The following is a 13,087-nucleotide window of genomic DNA, read 5'->3' as shown; positions in this document are numbered from 1 at the left end:
GAAGTGTCCAAACTTAAAAAAAAAATTCATGCTGGGTTTATTACAATAAAAGCTTTTTACAAAGTTCAATTCATTATGATATAAACTAAATAAATAAATAAATAAAGGAAAAAGGAGAAAGCCCAGTTCCCTCTCTCTATCTCTTAGTGTCCGTGCTTTCCTTTTTCCTTGGATATAGGTTTAGGGTTTTAATCCACCCTAACATCTCGTCGATCGGGTCTGCTCCGTCATCTACAACATCTCCTCTCTCCGGTGCGCGGCGACAACCTCATTTCATGATCTGCGGCTCGAGAAAAGCTTTGTGATTTCTCTCTCTCTTTCTCCTGTGCAATTGGGAAGCGAAGAGGTTTTTTGTGGACTTTTGGAGGTGGATTTGGGAGAAGCTAGGGTTTCTTTGGGAGTCTTAGAGGTGAGGTTTTCTACTGTTTGTTTGTTGTTTTATTTTCTTGATGGTTTCTTTTAATGTCTGAACTTTGGATTAGGGTTTGAGGGTAGGATTGAACTATTTGGATTTTGATTGTTGTTTTTTTGGTTGAAATGGATGTGAATGCGGGGTTTAGGGTTTATTTCGGGGTTTTGATTTGTGAGGGGTGTTGGAATTTGTCTTTTCGTGATCATTTCTTGTTTTTGTGATTGGTAGTTGGCGGATATAGTTTCCAGAAGGTGTAAAAAAAAAGCACAATCTTTCATTGATTGTTCATAACCTGGTAATTAATTTAATGGTTAAATCAAATGTTCATATGAAGCAGCTAGCATCCGGAGAATGGGTTCAGATTCAGTTAAATCAGGTTCATGAATTAGATAGATTGGATTTAAGAATATATATAAGTTTTATGATTCAATGGAAAAGAACTTTCATTAATAATACATAATATATACTTGGCTCAAAGTCACATTAAATGATCAAGACAAGAGAGTGAAGGAAAGTATTAAATGTTACTCATTTTTCTACAATATCTCAGTCTTTGTTTTAGTTATTAATTTCACTGGGATCATGAAATACAAGCCCCAGTATACCAACTTCTTTGGCGGGACATACAGTAAGTGAGTGTCATGTGCCTTTCAAATTTCCTGGGGAATTGCTTTACCTTATCTGCATAACTGGACTGGTTGCCTTCCCAGAATGCAGTGCATGGCTTTTGCATTGATCCATCATAAAATATATTAATTGTCAGATCTTCAACCTACCAATAATGTTTTAGTTACTATTTCACTGTCCTGAAACAGAAACCTCATGCAGTATACCCGCTACTATGGAGGGATTGGTTGGTGGCATGTGTCAAGTTATTTATTTATTTATTTATTTAAATAGGTTATAATTTTTGATGATATAATTTTTTTTTTTTTGAGTGCTTTCTTTTGAATCTTTTCATTCCTTTATATATATATATATATATATAACACTTTATATCATCCTCGAATTCTCTGAAAATTTTCCAGATCTGTACATAATCTCTGACCAGTTTGGTTTCTGTTAGTATTCTGTAGGAATTAAATAGATGATTCTGTATGTATTATCACCAATCAGCATTATTATTGGTGGTAGCTTCTCGCAATTGGACATTTGGTTGGCAATTTTTTGCTTCAGCTCCTATGATCTACTTTTACCAAATCTCAATTGAAAGACCTCTTTATTCTAGTTGTTATTATGTTAGACATGATTGGTTTTGAAGAGCAAGTATCATCTCTAATATGTTTGTAATGTTTAATTTCTCTACCTTCTGATCTTATATATATATATATATATATATGTCAGTAAAGATTCAGTTATTATCTATAGGTTTATTTTAAACAAATAAAACAAAAAATGATTGTGGTGTTAGCTAATAATAATATTGAAAATTTTAAACAAAAGTTTAGTTTTGAAATTTCATTTTAGTTTGTTAGATTTGTTTATTTGTTTGTTTTGATGTTGTAAGATCATATAATTATCTTAATATTTTTTATTGTTCTTTCAATTTTAATAATATTTTTTCAATTGTTTTGTTACCTACACCAATGGCATAATACCCCTTATTAATAAGAGACATAAGAAAAGTTCAATTCTTATGAATTTGCGTGCATATTTATTAGGACAATAAGAAAAAATTTGCATATATATATATATTTGTATACACACTGACACACTCACACACACAGAATTTTGACTGTTTTTTTCACATGCTATTTTTCATGCACACAAGCATCTTTTCCACTGTTTTTCACTATATGCACATGCATGAGTTATCACATTAATTATACACAACTCATCAAGATGATGTTACATGGATATCTTTAATTTAACACCAGTGTTCTTTTAATGACATTTCACTTTCTTCATATCACCACAAGCATCTTTTCCACTGTTTCATTAAGCCTTAAGAAATGCCATATGTCTTTCACTCATACAACAAACATATATTATATCTATGTATTACTTCTTTAGTGTTCTGTAGGGGTGGACATGGGCCGAGCGACCCATGGGTTGACCCGAACCTAGCCCAAAAAATACAGGGCCTGGGTTTAGAAAGTTGGCCCAAAAAACTGGGTTGGGCTCAAATGTTTTGGCCCGATTGAATTTCGGGCTGGGTTTGGGTCAGATGAATTTTGACCCAACCCGACCCGGTCCGACCCGAATAAATAAATAATATATATATCATATATTATTTATAATATATAATTATATACATATAATAGTAATAGACTTGAAAAGAGTAAACATTTATAATACTTGTGTTGTATTTTTTTTTAAATGTTTGAAAAAATTTTAGGGGTTGTAGTAGTAGTTTTATTTAGTTATTTCAATTATTTCATAAAAAAATTAATTATTTTTTGGGTCGGGTCGGGCTGGGCCTGGGCCTAATGACAATCAAATGGGTCGGGGTTTGGATCAAAACAATTTTAGCGAACACTGGCCCTACCAAACTCGAATATATTGGTTGTATATTTGAGTCTAGCCCAGCCTAGACCCGACCCAGCCCGGCCCATGTCCACCCCTAGTGTTCTGATATCATAAGCTGAAATTAGGGCCATGATGCATTGCTTTAGTATTCATGGTACTATATAATGTTAGGTGAAAGGGGCATGATGCATGTTTTTTTCTTGTGGGCATGATTAGACACGTCTACTTTTTCCATATGTTTAAAAATAAATATAAGAAATACAAGTATTATATATTTATATATATACATTCGCATTCACATATAAAATACTCCTTTTCAATTTAATTTAAAAAAATAAAAGTGATCCTTTACATAGATTAACTATAAGCTTATTAAGTTTTATGATAATAAAATGATGGGGATTTTTAATATATACTCGTCACATTTATTTAATTTAATTTATATTATTTCGTGATAAAAATGAAATTAATTTTTTTCTTAAATAATTTAAGTCAACTCATCAATCACAACTTGTCTTTAATCCAATTATATTATTTAAATTAATTTAAATCTATTTCATATTTATTTTATTTATTAAATATATTTTTGGATTTTAAATATATTAATAATTTTGATGAAAAACTTATTATATAAATTAGATGTTAAAATTTATATATTCTTCGAATTTATAAATAATATTCAGTCAATTCTTCCGTGATTGCAGATTAGGGTGGACAATAAATTTCAACTTCTTTGGTGGTTGGTAGTTTTTGGCTTCACCGACTTCATAGGATTCCCAAATTGAATTTTTCACTCTTGTTAACGGTACACATTTATTTTAATCTCTTTTTAATTTGTCATAAATTGCAATTTGAAGTTATGTGGAAGTAAAAAAATATTAATTTAATCCCATTATAATATTATGAAATGCTTTCAATTTTGATACTAGTTTGTTCTTTTTAAGCATTGGTTTAATGATGGAATTGCATGTAGTCCTTTCACTCATATTTGTATGACCATACCCGCTTACTAGTATGGGGAAATAATGCTACCTTAATTTAATTGTACAAATACTTGATTATTTTAATACTTTTTAATTGTGCAAATAATTTTAATACAATGTTGTGTTTTTTTCTTTTTTGTTGTTAGACTTGAAACATGGTTAGAGATCGGTCTTGGATGTATTGCGGTAGGGATCGGGCATCATTCATCAATGATGAATTTATAAAGGGAGTAGAGGAATTTATTGCCTTTGCATATTCTCAAAATGGTATTGTCAGTGGGGATTCTATAAGATGTCCTTGTCGTCGGTGTGAAAATAGCATGTTTCAGATTGTTGATATAGTTCGTAGACACCTTTACTATAATGGATTTATGCTTGGTTATACAACTTGGACTTCTCATGGAGAATATGAAATTGGGCAATCTTCTAGATATGGAGATGAACATGATGACACAATGTCTCAAGTGGAATCCCAAAATCCATATACTCAAATGATTAGGGATCTTATGGGTCCAACTTTTAATATTCCTCCTTATCATGGTAGTAGCTCAAGTTTTGTGGAAAAAGAACCAAATCCCAAAGCAGCTACATTCTATTCTTTATTGCATGATGCAGATGAACCATTATATCAAGGTTGTGACAAGTACACAAAGTTATCAGCTTTATCACAATTGCTAAATTTAAAGTCTGAGTTTAACATGAGTGAAGCATGTTTTGATCGTCTTGTGGTGATGATTAAGAATATGCTTCCAGAAGATGCATGCCTACCTGACAACTTTTATAGAACAAAACAAAAGATGAAAAATCTTGGTATGGGTTATGAGAAGATTCATGTTTGTCAAAACAATTGCATGTTGTTTTATAAAGAAGCCAATGATCTTAACCATTGTTCTGTTTGTGGGCATCCTCGGTATAAGATGAGACAAACGGGGAAATCAAAAAAGGGGAAGCAAAAGGAGATTCCATGCAAAATTTTACGTTATTTGCCACTTATACCAAGACTTCAAAGGCTTTATATGTCAGCAAAGACTGCTGAAAACATGACATGGCATGCAACTAATCAAAGTGATGATGGTGTACTTAGACATCCTGTTGATGGGAAGGTATGGCAACATTTTAACGAAACATATCCATCTTTTAGTCAAGAACCTCGTAATGTGAGACTCGGGCTATGTGCTGATGGTTTGTCCTTTTGGACCTGCAGCAGAAAATGACGACGAAGACGGGGATGAAGCAAACAATGTGGATGATGGAGATGAATTTGAAGATGATGAAGAATATGATTTTCATTACTACAATGATAATTGAGAGCTTTTATCAATTTGCGTATTTGTCATGAAAAATTATTCATCTTTACATTTATTTTAAGTTTTTGGACTAATCCATCCATAATATTTTTAGTTTTCCAATTGGATATGCAAAAGCTTATGGCACTAGGTTGCAACTTATTCCATGGAAAAATTATCTTACTTATGTTTGCAATTTATTGTGATAGTCATTAATGCAATTTATATGTTGATGTAGTCATTAACATATAGATTAAATGTATGATTTTTTTGTTGTTCATGAATGTTGATTAATTTTTGTGTGTATTCTTTAGTTATTGTGATAGTCACTATTGTAGTTTATATGTTAATGTAGTCGTTAACATATAGACAAAATGTTTGTTTTTTTTTTTTGTTGTTCATGAATATTGTTTAATTTTTCTGTGTATGCTTTGGTTATTATTGTAGATCTATATGTACCCTCAATATGAATATTGTTTAAATTTTGTATTAATATGTAGCTAAAGATTTCCATTGTGAATTGATCCTAACAATTATTATTTTTTGCAATAGTGTTGCAATGGTTAAACCAAAAGACCCCAAGACAAAAAATAAAGGTAAAGGTCAAGCAATTGAAACAAGCAACATTCACTCTACAAGGAATTCTGCATGTCGTCCACCTTTGAAAGTAACTTCCACTATTCAGTCCACTATGAAACCATTTGTGATAGCATCTTCTATGGGTACTCCAGGCAATCAAGCATCGACAAATTATGATCCACCAATTGAACCAATAGTGAATGAGACATTAGAATTAGGTTCCGATGGATTATCAATTGCAGTTGAAGATGTTGCAAGACAAGATATACAACGCCGAACAAGAGGACCCACTTTAGGAAGAATCACTCCAGAAGATGTAAACGGAAAACGTCATTTGACAATTCTTGGTGATAGGTAATTTGAAGAAATTTGGATTTATTGTGATATATTCTATAAGTAATCTTTGGGGTTTATTAACTACTTTTTTGTTTTTATACTTTTATTGTTTAATGGCTAACAATAACTTCTCATAGTGTTTTTGCGGAGAAAGGGTGTCATCATCATTGTCAAAATAATTAAAAATTATTTTTGCCGGGGTGTGACAACTTGGAAAAAGTTCCAGATGATGTAAAAAGAAGCTATGTGGAAGAAATTTGGGGTAACTATCAATTGTGTTACTTTATCTTAATTTGCTTTACTTCCTTAAACCTTAAATCTTATTTTTGTGGATATGACTTCTAATTAGTAATACCCAATTTTTAGGAATATTTTTACTTGGCCCATACGCGAGGAAACCCTAATGTATGAAGAGTATGGGAAAAAGACATGTAAGGAGCGATTCAAAGACACATTGAATGGTGAAAGAACAAAAAGCTATGGAAGAAGCGTGTGTCACTAATGTTTAGCTGATATTAACAAGTGTAAAGGAATGAAAAGGAATGGATGCCAACTAACATTTGGGATGCTTTGATAGATACAGTTTGGATGCAGAGAGTTGGCAAAAACAAATCCAAGAAAGCATTGACCAATCAGCTAACTCAAAAGAAGGAAGTATCACGAAACACACTAGTGGTTCTCGTTCATTTCTTGCTACTCAAAAGCTAATGGTATCTATCTTTTCACTTCATTCATGTCATGGATTTAATTTTGCCAATTTATTATAGGCACATTTGCAATAATAAAATTACATGTGTAGTATAATTAAAAACATTTCTTATGTAGGGAAGAAGAGCTTCAAATCCACCAATACAATATCTAGAATTATTTGAGAGAACTCATAAATGGTCAAAGGAAGTGGTGATTTTGTAGAACCAATAAATCCAAAGTTGTTAGTGTATGTTAATCATTCTTTTAGGGTTGTGAATTGTTTACTTCTATATTTTGGTAAACTTAAATCAATTAATATGTTTTTCACTTGTTATAGGAGAAATATCAATCTACATTATCTCGAAAAAAATATGGTGATAATACTTTCGATCAGTCACGAGTTTGATCCGTAGCATGGGCGCCATCAATTGGAGAAAAAGATGGCTACATCGCACGCATGTATATGGGTTTGGCACCAGTGGTTAATTCCTAAAAGCATTATTTGATACTACTTCTAGTGCAGTTGCATGCACAACTAACTCAGTTTGTGGTCCTTCCACTAGTACTCCGTATATGAATACTCTCTTAATGATGATAAAAATTGTGAGTTTAGAGGAGAAGCTTGAATCATTGACCGGTGATGTGAGTCAAATGAAGAATGCTATAGGGTGATATAAGCGATTTGAAAAATCAATTTCAGATTATGATGAGTTTCATGATGGAGAAATTTGGATCAAATATGCCTCCATCAACAACTAAATGATTTTAGGTATAAATTTGCTCTCACTTATATTAATTTTTGTGTTATATTTATAAATTTCTAGTTAATATTTAATTTGATGGATTTTCAAAATTTTTCTTGGTTTTTCATATAGGAAGACATTTGGGGCAAGAAGATGGGAATAAAAACTCAAGGTAATTGAATATACCTTCATATATTATTTTTACTTTGTTTGTTGTTTACAATTGTATTTTTATAACAATTTGATTTGATGGACTTTAAACTTTTATGATTTTTAATAAAGGACAATGGTCAAGAAGAGGAACACTCAAGGTAATTCAGTGTATGCTAACGATGGATCTTTGCTTTTAACTTTGTTTGTTGGTGATAATTGTATTGATGGATTAGAAAATTGTTGATGATGGATTTTTCATTGTGATGTAATGTTGGAACATTTGTATGGATTATTTGTATTTTTGGTATGAATGAAATGATGGATATTGGATATTTAATGAGATAATTTGTTTTATAGATCATTTGTATGGATAATTTATACTAATTGTATTTGTATGGACAATTTTTTTTTCATTTCTACAATAAATTGTGCAGGTTGTATGAAAAAATAAATTTCATAGCTAATATCTATAATAATCAATAACAAAAAATAGCAACGGATATTCCGTTGCAAATGACAATGATAGAGGGATAACAACACGTGAACATCCGTTACTAAATGGACAATAGCAACGGAAAAAAAAAGAAATTTGTTGCTAGTAGGAAAATAACAACCAAAATTCCGTTGCAATAAGAAAAATAGCCACGGAACCAAATAAAGAAAATCCGTTGCTAGTAGAAAAATGACAACCAAAATTCCGTTGGAACAAGAAAATATAGCGGAAAAGGGGAAAATCCGTTTGCTAACGGAAAAATAATAACCAAAAATTCCGCTGCTAAAAAAGAAAAATAGCAATGGACATAATATGGATTTCGTAGTTAATGAGAACATATAGACGGAACTTTCATTAAAAATAAGATAATGGCGACGGACATTCCGTTGCTAACATAAGAAAAATATTGTTAGTAAAATAAACTTTCCGTTGCTATAAGAATAATAGTAACGGAATAGTTCGCTACTATGCAAAACATTACGGCGGAAATATATAGGGAATTTTTGTGAACCTATGAATATTTTATTATTATATTAACTGACGGAGTTCTTTTGTTTGTCACTGAAGTGTCCCGTCGGCACAACATAAGAAAATAACGACGGAATTTTTATAATCTTGACGAATTCTGAATAGCGACTTGAGAATAAGCCGTCGAATGATTCCGTTGCTGAATTACGATTGCTAAATATATTTAACAACGGAAATGTAGTCTTCGTTGAAAAATCGATTTAAGCACTTTTTCACGTATTTCTTGTAGTGACTTTACACATTTTTACTGTTCATAATCACCTGCTACAATAACCTTGTAGAAACGCGGTTTCTCTTTGTTCGTAATGATAGAGCCATCTGATTACCATCGAGTGGCTATTATGGACATCTAGATTTGAAATCTGCGATCCTAGATGATGAGTCCTCATATATATAGATAGGAAAAACATGCATCTGAGATAAGTCCTAGATTTCAAATCCCAGGGATGTTTCATCTAAACCGTTGGATCGTCAGGCGATGGTTGATTGTTTACATCTTAGTCTTGTCTGGCCTATTTCTTTATTACGCTGATCTTTGTCTGCAACTAGCATGAAACGCGGTTTCTCTTGTCAAATGATGAGACCGTCCGGATTACCATCCGGTTAGCTGTATGGACATCCTAGATTTGAAATCTCAGGGGCGTCCCTAGATGATGGGTCCCGTCATATGTCATATGAGACGACGTCATCTAGGAGTCCTGATTGCACCTACATGTAACTGCCGGCCCATTGACATGATGAGATAACGGCATCTTCCGTATGGCTGACAAAGCTCGATCATGAAAGCTGATGACCAGTGTCGATGATAATCTGATCGACCATGTGATGATGATTGACGGCTTAGCATTAAAAATATCACTGAATTTGAAATCTAGGGACGTCCCTAGATGATGTTTTTCCCTATATATATATATATAGAAATCGCTTCTCTTATGCTTATGTTGATGCTTTTGACTTTATAAAAAAGTTGACCAAATATAAAATATATTATCAATAATTTAATTAAAAATAAACTAAACCACCAACTTTGTAACAATAGCTCATTCAATGTGGACATCAATAATTAAACAATCTATATAAAACTTCATCAAACTTCATCATGTTTGGATTTATTTTTTATATCCATTGAATCAAATAAACAATGCATAATTTAGGGTTTGAATAAAATAGTGACGTTCTCTGTAAAGATATAAAATCATTCCATCTTTATCTAAATGCTTGTTCAATAAATATAAATTCAATTTTATTTATTTTCAAATCCCATTATATGTGAATTTGAATATTTTAACATGTTTGCATAACTTATAGATAAATCTTTTTTCTTAAATTTAGAAATTTAATTTTTTATTTTATTCTCAAATAAAGTAAGAAAATAAGAACAATACCAATTTGATAATCTTGATTTTTTCATTTACTAACTAAAAATTGTAAAAGTGATTTTCATTGAATGGCACCTTTATTCTTGAAGCATTTGTAAAGCATCAAGTCCAAATTTTTTATATCCGTTGAATCAAATAAACAATGCATAATTTAGGGTTTGAATAAAATAGTGACGCCCTCTGTAAAGATATAAAATCATTCCATCTTTATCTAAATGCTTGTTCAATAAATATAAATTCAATTTTATTTATTTTCAAATCCCATTATATGTGAATTTGAATATTTTAACATGTTTGCATAACTTATAGATAAATCTTTTTCTTAAATTTAGAAATTTAATTTTTTATTTTATTCTCAAATAAAGTAAGAAAATAAGAACAATACCAATTTGATAATCTTGATTTTTTCATTTACTAACTAAAAATTGTAAAAGTGATTTTCATTGAATGGCCTCTTTATTCTTGAAGCACTCAGAGCCATTCTTTTATTACATTACTTTAGTATCTGTGGCCCATGAATTAAATGCTTCTCTTTTGGTTTTCAATTGAAACCACAAACATGAATCATGTGATAAAAAAAGAATTTAATGTTATTAAATTTGTTGTTTATATAAAAAAAAATTCATAAGGTCAAAAGACTCATAACTCTCTCTCTCTCTCATGTCTCGCTTTAATTGATAATGTTATTATTAGCTATCACACGCATACATCTGCTAAGGCTTCAACCATCTCGCATGGGAGTCAAATCCTTTAATTAATTAATCGTTTGTACATTGTGATGCTAACTTATCAAAGGAAAAAATGATAAAGGCTTATAATTCTCCACTATTCTCCATATGATTTGGTTGGGGCTAGCATGTGTTGAGAACATCAACTTTGCACAAAAATTAAATTTTATGTCAACTATTTAGGGGTCGTTTGGTATTGTTGTCAATTTTTTTTTTTTCAATTTCATGTTTGAAACAAAACTCAAAAAACATGTTTGGCACTTTGTTTTTGTTTTTAAAAATTTTAGCAACAATTCTCATGTTTCCAAAAAACCAGAAAACAACTTTTTTATGTTTTCAACTTTTTCGGAATCGTAAACAAATCTCTTTCTCCTAGCATGAAACCTTTCCTTTCTCTCTCTCTCATTTTAAATTTTAGTTTTTAAAAATATCATTTTTTTTTTCAAATTAATACTAATAATTTTAAATAATATATTTTTAAGAAAACTATTTATAAAAATTTATTATTTGGACTTGATGTTTTACAAATTAGTTTATATAGTATAAAAATTATATTTTTAGAAAGTATTTGTTAAAATTATTGTTTGACCCTTGCTTTTTATAAATTAGGATATAACATGTAAAATACAAATATATTATATATATTGAAAAAATATTTATGAAAATCTATTATTTGAATTATTGACTTTTTACTTGATCTAAAAAAAAATTATGACTGTGTCTCTATATTGCCCCTTCTCTCTCATTATTTAATTTTATTTTTAAATTGGATGGATCAATTTGAATATATATATATATATATATATATATATATATATATAATTTTACAAGGCAAACCCAAAATATTTTTAATTTCAAAATAGTACTAAAGTTTTATGGAGATAGTTTTCTGCGAAATATTTGTTTACGTCATTATAACTTATTTTGGTTTATTGTGACGAAAGTGTTCTCCATCACTCAGTATATATTTTTTGTTACAACAATTTTGTCACAAAATATTCAACGATTTAGTGGCCACTAAATATTGCCACAAAAAAAAATATTTAACCATGTTATTGGGTTTTTTATACTAAAAAAGTTGATTCACACAATAATTGGATTAGTTGTGACATCTAATTATTTTGTTACTGTTACAATTTTCAATTGTGATAATTTAGTATCCATCACAATTATACATCTTATCTTTTGTGTCAATAATGTTGAATAAAAAAATCCAAATGCGAAGAAAAATATTCCATATATATATTCATCAATTATTTACCAAATAAACAACTATTTTTTTCACATAAAAATACTAAAAGTAACCATATTAGCAGTAAAAATATAGGCATAGCTTTCTCCAATATAGTTTTAATATACCAAAGTAAATTATACTGCATACAGAATTACGATGTTATGATCTGTAATAATCGATCATTTTGTCACAAATATGAAAGTTTTTCGTGATGATTTAATTAACTACTATTATTTAAGTTAATTGTGATGATTTTTTTGTCATTAAAAACTATTATAATTAGTGATCGATTTAGGATCTCTCACAATTACTGATGTCACTATTAATATTTTCATTTATTTCGACGTGGAAGTGTTCTTCGCCTTGGTCATTTTATTTTTGTAGATCACATTTTTTTATCACAAAAAATTCAACTATTAATATCTAGTAAATGTTGTGATAAAAAACCCTAAAGTATGTTTAACATATTTTAGGATCAAATTTGATATGTGTGTGTCTATATATATATAAACGTTTTTTAAAAGAAAACTTATTCAAAATTTAAAAATATTTGTAAAAATATGAGATAAAAATCGATGTAAAAAAAATATTCTCTAAATTCATTGTTTTGCAAATTGTTATTGTTTACCCAATCCTCAAAATTGATATTTTAAGAGATAGAAAACAAGCTTTTAATTAAGACTGTACCTAGGATTTATAGTATTAGAGAAAATTTTAAAAAATTAAAATTACATAGAGTTTGCAAAATCTCACAAAACAAAATCTAGATAATATAATTTTTTTTTAAAAAAATTAAAATTTAAAAAGATATATATCCTCAATGAACTTAACATGTAAAAAGAGGGAAGCCTCGAGTAATTATGTGCCTATGAAGATCGATGGCAACAGTTTATGCAATGGAGAATTAAAGTGACTCAAATAGCTCTTCATGTAAAGGTACATATTATTAATGGTCACAAGATTTACTTATTTTTCTTTTGTTAAATTCTTTTGCTTAGTTTATGCAATGGATAAGAGATAATTATTTTTTTGCTTTATTTTTTTTTTAATCTTCAAAGTTAGTTTTATTGAATT

The 13,087-nt window shown here is 29.7% G+C and overlaps 1 long non-coding RNA gene across 1 annotated transcript; it reads left to right on the top strand.

The window, feature by feature from the left end:
* Positions 1-146: 146 nt before the first annotated feature.
* LOC120257179 lies at positions 147-4,312 on the top strand. Its single transcript, XR_005535559.1, has 3 exons — positions 147-409; positions 3,586-3,686; positions 4,011-4,312. It is a non-coding gene; the product is annotated as an uncharacterized LOC120257179 (long non-coding RNA).
* Positions 4,313-13,087: the final 8,775 nt, after the last annotated feature.

Source organism: Dioscorea cayenensis, unplaced genomic scaffold (assembly GCF_009730915.1).
Source record: "Dioscorea cayenensis subsp. rotundata cultivar TDr96_F1 unplaced genomic scaffold, TDr96_F1_v2_PseudoChromosome.rev07_lg8_w22 25.fasta BLBR01001922.1, whole genome shotgun sequence".
In the NCBI taxonomy this organism is placed as follows: domain Eukaryota; kingdom Viridiplantae; phylum Streptophyta; class Magnoliopsida; order Dioscoreales; family Dioscoreaceae; genus Dioscorea; species Dioscorea cayenensis.
Note: the sequence above shows the minus strand (reverse complement) of the source record. Positions and strands in the feature narration are given on the sequence as shown.